The sequence below is a fragment of the Oryctolagus cuniculus genome, chromosome 14 (genome assembly GCF_964237555.1).
Source record: "Oryctolagus cuniculus chromosome 14, mOryCun1.1, whole genome shotgun sequence".
In the NCBI taxonomy this organism is placed as follows: Eukaryota; Metazoa; Chordata; class Mammalia; order Lagomorpha; family Leporidae; genus Oryctolagus; species Oryctolagus cuniculus.
Window position 1 is genome coordinate 52,608,134 of NC_091445.1, and position 9,926 is coordinate 52,618,059.

General features: G+C 35.3%; 1 long non-coding RNA gene across 1 annotated transcript; it reads left to right on the plus strand.

Moving 5' to 3' along the window:
- The first annotated feature begins 1,135 nt into the window (after window positions 1-1,135).
- LOC138845217 (uncharacterized) lies at window positions 1,136-6,753 on the plus strand. Its single transcript, XR_011382105.1, has 2 exons — window positions 1,136-1,337; window positions 6,205-6,753. It is a non-coding gene; the product is annotated as an uncharacterized lncRNA (long non-coding RNA).
- The last annotated feature ends 3,173 nt before the right edge of the window (window positions 6,754-9,926 follow it).

Below are 9,926 nucleotides of genomic sequence, written 5' to 3' on the forward strand. Positions count from 1 at the left end.
GGTCAGGGTACTGAGAGGACTCTAACCACGAAAAAAGGGAAGCCTCAAATAATTCAGTGGTATGTGCTTTCTGAGTCTGGTCTTGCTTTTCAGATAAGTCCTTCCACATGTCTTCTTTAGAGCTATGTCCTGTGGTCATTAGCAAAAAGAACTATCACAAACATAAATTTTTAGGGCTGCATGTTGTTGCATTCAACAAATGTTGGGAAAAGTCAATAATAATAATTCAAAGAAATGATTTATATGAACAGACAATTAGCAGTGACTTATATGCTCACTTAAATACATGTTTACATGGCCCAGAGGCATAGCTGTATATATATTTAGGCACCTACCCACTACACACACACACACACACACACACACTTATGTGTTTTTTTAGTAAAAAATGACAAAGTATAAAAAGACTCTAAAAACCTTTAGAAAATAATATTTTCCAGTTCTATCACCATTTTAAAAATATGCTTAAAATGTGGTCATCACAATGAAAAACTAGCCACTTAGTTCTTATTCATGCACTTCTATTTCAGCATTCCTATTTTTATTATTCATTCTTCTGTTAGTTCTATTGATAATTTTAAGCTTTATTAGTAGATAATTGATAAATTACACCTTTAAAAGGGTGGAAATTGGGTTTAAAATGGTAAGACTGTAAAATAATCACCACGGTCAAATGATTCCTGTATCCATATCCTTTAATTTTTTCTTATACTCCTTATAACACCTCATTTTTCCCCTATGATACTTTCGCATTTCCCCAAGAACCAGTGAATAATCTTCTACCATTATAGATTGGTTTTCATTTTCTGAAATTTTAAATAAATTATGTTGTGTGCATTTTTGCATTCTCTGGCTTCTTTCAAATTGATACTCAGCCATATTTGCAAGCATTATTAATCAAATATTTTGACTTTAAAAAAAAAAACATTATGTATTTGGAGAAGAGAGAGGCATAGAGAGATAGAGTGCTCCTATTACTGCCCAGTGTACACAAAACAGCTAGAGCTGGGCTGGGAGTAGAGCTGATAACTGGAATTCAATCCAGGTCTATCATGTGCTTGGTAGGAACTCAGTAATTTGAGCCGTGTCCTCTGCTTCTCGAGATCTGCCCTGGAAAGTATCTGGAGTCAGAAACCACAGCCGAAAACAAATTCAGGCACTCTGGTGTGGGCATACAACTGTCCTAGCTGCTAGGACAGACACCCACTCTCAACAATTATTTTTGTGGCATTATGGTATCCTTTTGTACAGATACCCAGTAATTTGAGTTTCCATTAACCTTGATGAATACCTGGGTTCCCAATTTGGGGACATTAGAGATGAACTGCTGTGAAAGTGTAAGTCTTTGTGTGGATACGTGTTTTCAAATGTTTAGAGCATATTTTTTTCAGAATTATTTTTAAGCATTTAATATTTTTAATGTTACTTTCATTGTTATATTCTTGTTTTTATTTCCAATTTTAGTGTTTGTTAATATATAGAAATACAATTCTTTTTTATTTTGAACTGTTGTATATTAAGATATATTCTGCAATTCTGATGAAGTTACTTTTTAGGTAGATTTCGTAAGAATGTCTGCCAGATTACCATGCCACCTGCAAATAACAACTTTACTTTCCTAAGAGGGAAGCATCTTTTTATTCTTTGTTTGTCTTAACACACTAACAAGAACTTCTAGGAAAATGTATAAGGACTGATGAGAAAAGACATCCTTTCCTAAACTTAGAGAGCATTGAGTGTTGCACCATTATGCACAATGTAATCTTTAGTTTTCTAAGTTTTTGGTTGTGTTCCTGTTTTGCTGAGTTTATTTTTTTCTTTTTGCACTGATAGATGATGGGTTATTATCAAATCTTTTTCTGCTTCTATAGAGAAAAAAAGCATAAAATAGATTTATTTAAACAAATTAGCTTAGAAAATTGGATGAACTGGCAAGTCCATTTCTTTGGAGGGGAAGCTGCAAACTACCCAGGTGCTGTGTTCTGAGGCAGAATTTCCTTTCCCTCAGGATAATTTAAGTTCCGGTATAAAGCTTTTTAATTGATAAGATGAGAGTAACCCAGATCATTGGGAGGTAATCAGTTCAGATAAAATCAATCAACTGCAGATATTAACAGTATTCCCAAGGAAACACCTGCTTTAGGGTTCATATAAATAACTGGGTCCTGTAGTCTAGCCAAGCTGGCATCTGAAACTGACAATCACATTTACAAAGCAGATTTGAATCTGGAACCCTTTCATTATATGGTCGGTCCTATTTTGCAAATGATTATCTTATGAGCTAAAATCCGAATTTTCTGGTTTGATTATGGAGAGAAGAGATTTTTTCTATATATATTCTGTGTTGTACATTAGCTTTGCTTTGTTGGATGTCTATGTCCTTGTATACCACTTACCATCACATCTACATTATCTAATCTGTTGGAGTCTTTCAGGCCCAGAATCAAGGATTGATACATCTTTCTTTTGAATGCTATAACACAGCAATTATTTTGAACTTGAGTTATTCCTTTTTCTACTTATTGACTATCCTTATCCATGTTTCTATCTTGCCACAGTCTCTCTGCAGGCCAAAAGATTGGCTTATGCTTATTGTATCACCCATATCCATAACAAGTGAAGTCGCAGATAGTGATATTCCCAAATTAATTATTTTATTACAATGACAGAAAATAGAAGAATTCCATAACATCAAATTTTTATTCTGGTAAAGGAGTGATTATAATTATAATGGAATATTTTAAATTGCAACACTCTCAAATAGAATGAGGTTATTGCCTGCTTGATCTTTGTTGTCTTCAGTTCAAGTGCCTGCTACTCCACTATTGATCCGGCTCACTGCTATGGCTTGAGGAAGCAGTAAAGGATGGCCCAAGTGCTTGGGCCCCTGTACCCACTTGGGAGACCCAGAAGAAACTCCTGGTTCCTGGCTCCTGGCTTCGATTGGGTGCAGCGCCGGTCTTTGCAGCCATCTGGGGAGTGAACCAACAGAAGGATGATCTCTCTCTCTCTCTCTCTTTCTCTCTCTCTGCCTCTGCCTCCCTGTAATTATGCCATTCAAATAAATGTCTTTTAAAAAAATGGGTTTACTGTTCAATGTTATATGTACATATATTATTATTTCTAATAAAATTATTTATTTCTTTAATATTTATTTATTTATTTGAGAGGCAGAGCTACAGAGAGAGGGAGAAACAGAGAAAAAGATTCTTCTATCCGTTGGTTCACTCTCCAAATGGCCACAATGGCTAGGACTGGGGCTATATGAAGCCAGGAGACAGGAGCTTCTTCAGGGTCTCATAGATGGGTGCAAGGGCCAAAAGACTTGCACCATCACCCACTCTTTCCCAGGCCGTTAGCAGGAGCAGCAGGGACCCAAACTGGTGCCCATATGGGATGCTGGCACTGCAGAAAGCTTAACCTACTATGCCACAGCACTAGCCCCTGGAATTATTTAAATGTAGAAACAATCATTTTATTTTCATAATGTGCCAATTGATTGCTACAAATAAATGAATAATAGAGTGTTTCTTGACATGAAGATAAAATCTTTACAGACACAAAAAACTAACAATAAAAAAGAAAAGTGAAAAATAAATACCAAAAACCAATTACTAAGCTTGAATTAAAATTTATTTTCTAAAGTAGGACTCAGAGAAAAATATTAATAAATATTAGAAGCAGAGATGGCAAGATATACATACAGCAAGGGAGAAATTATACAATAAAATATCACCACTATGCCTAGTAAGATGTAAAAATGACTTTTTTCTCAGATTAAGGAAGGTTCAGGCAAATTTATTTGAATAGTAAATATTAAATACTACTACAGATAACTTTTAGTTACACTACTGATAACATCTATTACAAATCTAATTAAAATGTATTTATCCTTTCTTGAGATTGTCAAGATAGTGTCATCAAATATCATGGTCAGAAGTGTATGTAGATGAATATGTTTCAAAATTAGAATCAGTTTTTCTTTACAGATTTCTATTTGGTCCTCTCTGAGAGGAATGGGAACAGAACATAAAAGTCAGTTACATTCACACACATACACACACATGCACACACACACACACACACACCATACATACCCTCACAAACACACATCTGTATTCCTACCCAAAGGAAATTTGGCAAAAGATGGAGATGGAGATAAAAAAATACAGACAGATACAGAGATAAAATAATGAGAGATACAAACAGAGAGAAAAAACTTCCACTTGCTGGTTTACTCCCCAAATGTCTCCTACCCCCAGGTCCAGGGCCAGGAATGCATTTCAGATCTCCCACATGGGTGGCAGTACCTAACTCTTGAGTTTGCTGCCTCTCAAAGCATGTATTAGCAAGGTGATCAAATTAGGAAATGGAGTCAGGGACTGAACCCAGGTACTTGGATAACTCATAGGCCAATACTGTACCCACAGTTGACTCCTTTGGTGATACTTATGTTACTCCTTGTTTTAAATTGAGTTTTAAAATAATTGTATTAGTTGGAATTCTCCACAGAAATGGGATATTCTGTGAAGATTTGCTATGGGAATTTGCCTCTAGATTATAGCTATGGAGGCCAAGAAATCTCATGACTTTACCTCCTCAAGCTGGAGAACCAGAAAAACCAGTGGTGCAATTCAGTCTGAGTATGTAGGGCCAAAAGTAAAGAGCATCAGTGTGTGAGGACAGGAGACAAATACCAGCTTCAGGAGAGAGAGCATCCACTTTTACTTCTTTTTTTGCTGTTGTTCTGTCCAGCTCCTAAAAAGATTGGAGGAAGTTCACTGGTGAAAATAGATCATTATTACCGAGTTTACTGCTTAAAATGATAATCTCTTCCAGAAACACTCTCCATGATAGATGCAGAGAGATTATTTTATGAGTTACCTGAGCATCCCTTAGCCAACTCAGGTTGACACAAAATCGACAAACACAAATCTCTTAGCAAATGCAAAATTGGTGTGCAATAGAGGATATGGTTGACTATTCTTTAAAAGTTGAATAATGAAAAGTGATAGAAGTATTGCATAATTGTGTTTTGTTTTGCTATCACAAATATTAACTTGAATGATAAATGAATTACCTGAATAAAAAGCATATATAACGTAACTTGAGCTTCAATGTAGATAGAAAATATTTAGACACAAACAACAAAATAACAAACCCAGGGCAATAATAAAAAAATCATCTATAATTTTATTTTTTAAAATTTTGCTATGGCTCATGCTTGCTAGATTTTAATTTTCTAAAAAATTCACATGAAATTATACATCTATATGAAGATACTGTAGTTAAAGTTCAAGGTAGGAGTCTGCCACCAACATTGTTAGAACAAAAAATGAGAAAATGAGAGTATGACTGTGTTTTTAGAGAAAATACAAATACTTTTGGATAGTTATTTGGAGGATAATGAAATAGAACTAATGAGAAGCAAATACATTTTTTTCTGCCATAATTACTGGCCATTAATTTTGTTCCTTTTCTTTCACTTTAACATTTATCTTTTAATATTAAAATGTAATATTTTTTGCAAATTTTATTTGCTTCTTCATTTATTTATTTAAAAAATTGGACGTAAACTATTTTATTTCACATTGTAATCAAAGGTAAATGACTCCACTGCAAACTTTGAAGAAATTAATAAATTTAGAAAACTTTATGGTTCGTATTTTCATGCTGACCTCTTTTTCATTCAAGTATTTCGACTTTGGAAAGAACTACATTTTGTCAATGTTTTTATATGTTTTCTTATTTATAAAATAGAACTAACAATGTAATTCAAAATAACACTACTAATAATGCTTTCACAGAAATTGTAAAAAAAATGTATGAAAACAAAGATGTATTTGGCAATCATGTAAAGAATTTAAAATTTTAATTTGTGGCCCAGCTTCTGTTAACTTTGAGTCAACTTAAAAGGACATAAGAAAAATACAGGCAGGGAAATAGGAGTCTCTCCTATACAACTCTCCAATACAACTGTGAAACAAGGAAGTTGGGGAGTTCAGGATACATGTGGAATGCGCATTGAAAGGTACACAGAGTGAAAAAGAAAGAAAAAAAGATTGTAGAAATTGGGAAGAGATAATTTTTGCAGAGGCAATATTTCTCATCCTATAAATCTTTCTTTCTCTATATTACTGTAGAAAGAGATCTCCTCTATGCCCTTGTGCCTCCATTTCTATTCAAACTCATTTTCCCTTACAGTCACTGCTTTCCCTGAGATTCCTCTCACCAATTCGCCGTGAAAGAAGTATTGATTGAGTGATAAAGCAAATCCAGTTACATGGCTGTGCTGATCTCATTTCACAAAGGAGTCTGGAGAAATAAATGCATCCTTAGAGTAAACTTCAGATCACTTAACAGTTTTGAAAAGCTGAAATGCCAACCAAGAGAACATTTCCAGGAGAAAGGAATGGCTAAAGAGAGCATGTGTCAGAATAATGCCAAGAGACAGAAAACGCAAAATATTCAGCACAGGAAAAGAGCCTGGATGAAGACAAAGAGGGAGCAATGTTGTTTGAACTTCTTAAGTTTTTCTGTGTAAGGAGAAACTAGGCATACAATGAGATTCAAAATATTTTTAGAAGTGACTCATGACACAATTTATTGTTTTGTTTTGTTTTGTTTCTTCTCTTCAGTTCTCAGATCTGTCTTCTTCAGGTCTTTCAGATAATTTTATTCTAAGATATTCTCAGCACTATTTGTAATGCTTTTAGCATGTGCATTTCATTAAAATGTGATTGTGGTATCCAAGTTGCCTTGAATAGCAGGTGGTATAAGGAAACTGTGAAACATGATTTGGTAGGAGGCTAAGACTCTGCTCTGGGGAATCAGAAGCAATTAAATAACCCGATTTGGGGATTTTGGACCAAGGAATGAAGTCAAATGTTGCAGAACCTTCTTAATACTACTATTACAGGAGAATATGCATCCACATAAAATTGCATATTGGGCAGGGCAGGTTATGAGTGAAACAGTGGGAATGATAATCTGCTGGCTGAGTGATGAGATGGTAAGGACTGACAATCAGGCTGGAATAAAAAACAAAGATCAAAGTAAGTCATAAGAATAATAACTTTAGCGAAGTACTTAAATTTGTGCCTAGTCCATAAGGTCAGGTTAGAACCAGCTTCCTATTCATCAGGTGGTCAAACCAGAGCATAAGGGTACTTAATAGTGTTTTTTTTTTTTAATTTGTTACAACATGTGACAAGGATCCCAATAACACCCATCATGATGACTTTCTTTGTTGTCTGATTCTTTCCTATACTTCCCTTATCTCGGCACTAGAACAGATAAATCTTGTTCCTGTATGTTCATCCTGTGTCTACGGACTGCAAAGTAAAAATTGTCTCAGTCTGCACTAGCAACAACTTACCATGTGGAGTAACATGCCTCCTGTAGGAGTCTAGTCATCCAAATGTAAAAACTTTGCAAAACATAACTTTTGGCAATTTTAAGTGCCGTCACAATAAATTAAATGATAAAGGAAATAAATACACATAAAAATAATATTAAATATGATGATAATAATGGTGACGAGAGAAGAGTATTAGGTGGTATACCAATTCTAACCTCATGGTAGCAGATTGGGTGGTTCAGAATAATCCTCTTGTTGAAAACAGCTAGAAAATCCAGATTCATAGGTGTGCAAGTACAACACATACACGCTGCTCACAGAAATATATGTGTCTACTTGCATGGCCTCACAGGGCAGTGCCATGTCTCATTTGCCTCACTTTCATTTTGGCCTTGATATAGCATCAGAAAACCAGAGACAAGATTAAAATAATAAACTATATATAAAATACTGATTTCCTTCAAATAATAAAAACACATTTGCCAGCTGATTTCTCAACAGCAAATGTTGGATCCTAAAAGATAGTAGAAAATATTTAAATAATGAAATTATCATCTCCAAACCTGTTTCCTCCCATTGTGTGTATAAGGAAGCTCAAGAATAGATAATATTGAAAGAGTAAATCAAATATTTCATTTCTATCATCAGAGATGGATAAATTAATGTGTTAATGTGTAATCCATCTCTCTTGGCACTCAGATCTCAAATGACTCATACATAACAGGAGAAAAACATTTCTTCATGTTTCTTCCTATCTGTACCACCCACAGATATACAACACTATTTTTGTATTACTTATTGCTTTTAAAATATATTTAATTGTATGTATTTGAAAGACAGGAAGAGAAAGAGATAGACATCTTCCATCTGCTGGTTCATTCTCCAAATGCCTGCAACATCTAGGATTATGCCAACCCAAAGGCAGGGCCGTAAAACTCAGTAGGTCTGCAGCATGGATGATTGGGACTCAACTTCTTGAGTTCTAACCTACTGCCTCTTTGGGTAAGTATTAGCCAGAAGCTGGGTTGGAAGCAAAGCTAGGACTTGAATGCAGTCACTAAGATGGGGTGTAGACATCCCAAGTTGGGGACCACTGCATCAAATGTACATCTCTGTTTGTTGCTTTTTTTGTACAAAAATAGCTTGCATGTAATTAATATAAAAGAGTACTTCAAAATAGTTCCAAGAAAAATACTTAAAATGTACATTTATTTTGGTGCAAATTTATTTTTGAAATGCATGCATACAAGAGATCTTTAAAAAGTTTGTGTGTTGAGGAGTGGGAAGTGTTGTGGCAGAGGAGGTTAGGAGTCCCCACTTGAGATGTCATCATCCATCTGTCAAAGCAGAGTCCAACCCCAGTGACTTCTTTGTTTCCAATCCAGCTGGTACACCTGAGAAAAGAGCAGAGGATGGCAAGAGTACTGGGGACTCTGCCACTAACGTGGAAGACTCAGATGGAGTTCTTGGCTCTGACTTACAGCCATCTGGGAAGTGAACCAGCAAAGGGAAGAACTCTCTCACACTGTCTCTCCCTCTCTCTCTCTCTCTGTTATGTTTTCTGATAAATAAATAAATCCTGTGTGGGAAATGGCTAAATAACCTTCTATTATGTATATGTACTATATTTGCTTTAATCATGGGTTGATGGACATCATGGTTGATTCCATACCTTAATTGTTGTGAATAGTGCTGCTACATACGTGGTGTTCCAGGCCATCTTTTGCTATAATAACTGCATGTCTTTTGGATATATATCTAGTAGTGGAATCACCAAAATTATATGGTAGTTCTATTTCAAGTTTTTAAAGAAATCACAATGCTGCTTCCCGTTGTGGCTATATTAATTTATATTCCCACTAAAACTATGTAGGACTTCTCTTTTCTTCACATCTTTTCCAGAATTTGCTACTTTTTGTCTTCTCTTTAATTTTATTTTTGTTGAAAGGCAGAGTTACAGAGAGAGAGGGGAGGAGGTAAATGGAGAGAAAAAGAGATCTTCCATCTGCTGGTTCACTACCCAAATGGCCACAATGTCTAAAGTTGTGCCAAGCTAGAACCAGGAACCTGGAGCTTCTTCCAGGTCTCCCATGTGGGTGCAGGACCCAAGCACTTGGATTCTCTTCTGTTGCTTAACCAGGTACATGAGCAGGGAGTTGGATTGGAAGTGAAGCAATCAGAATTTGAATGGGCACCCATATGGGATACTAGTATTGCATGTGCTGGCTTAACTCACTAAGCTACAACATCAGCCCCAACTTTTTGTCTTCTTGATAATACCTATTCTTTTTTCAAAAACTTTTATTTAATAAATATAAATTTCCAAAGTACAACATTGGATGATAGTGGCTTTTCCCCCTATAATTTCCCTCCCACCCGCAACCATCCCATCTCCCACTCCCTCTCCCATCCCATCCTTCATCAAGATTCATTTTATATTATCATTATATACAGAAGATCAACTTAGTATGTACTAAGTAAAGATTTCAACAGTTTGAACCCACACAGATACACAAAGTATAAAGTACTGTTTGAGTACTAGTTGTGCCATTAATTCACATAGTAC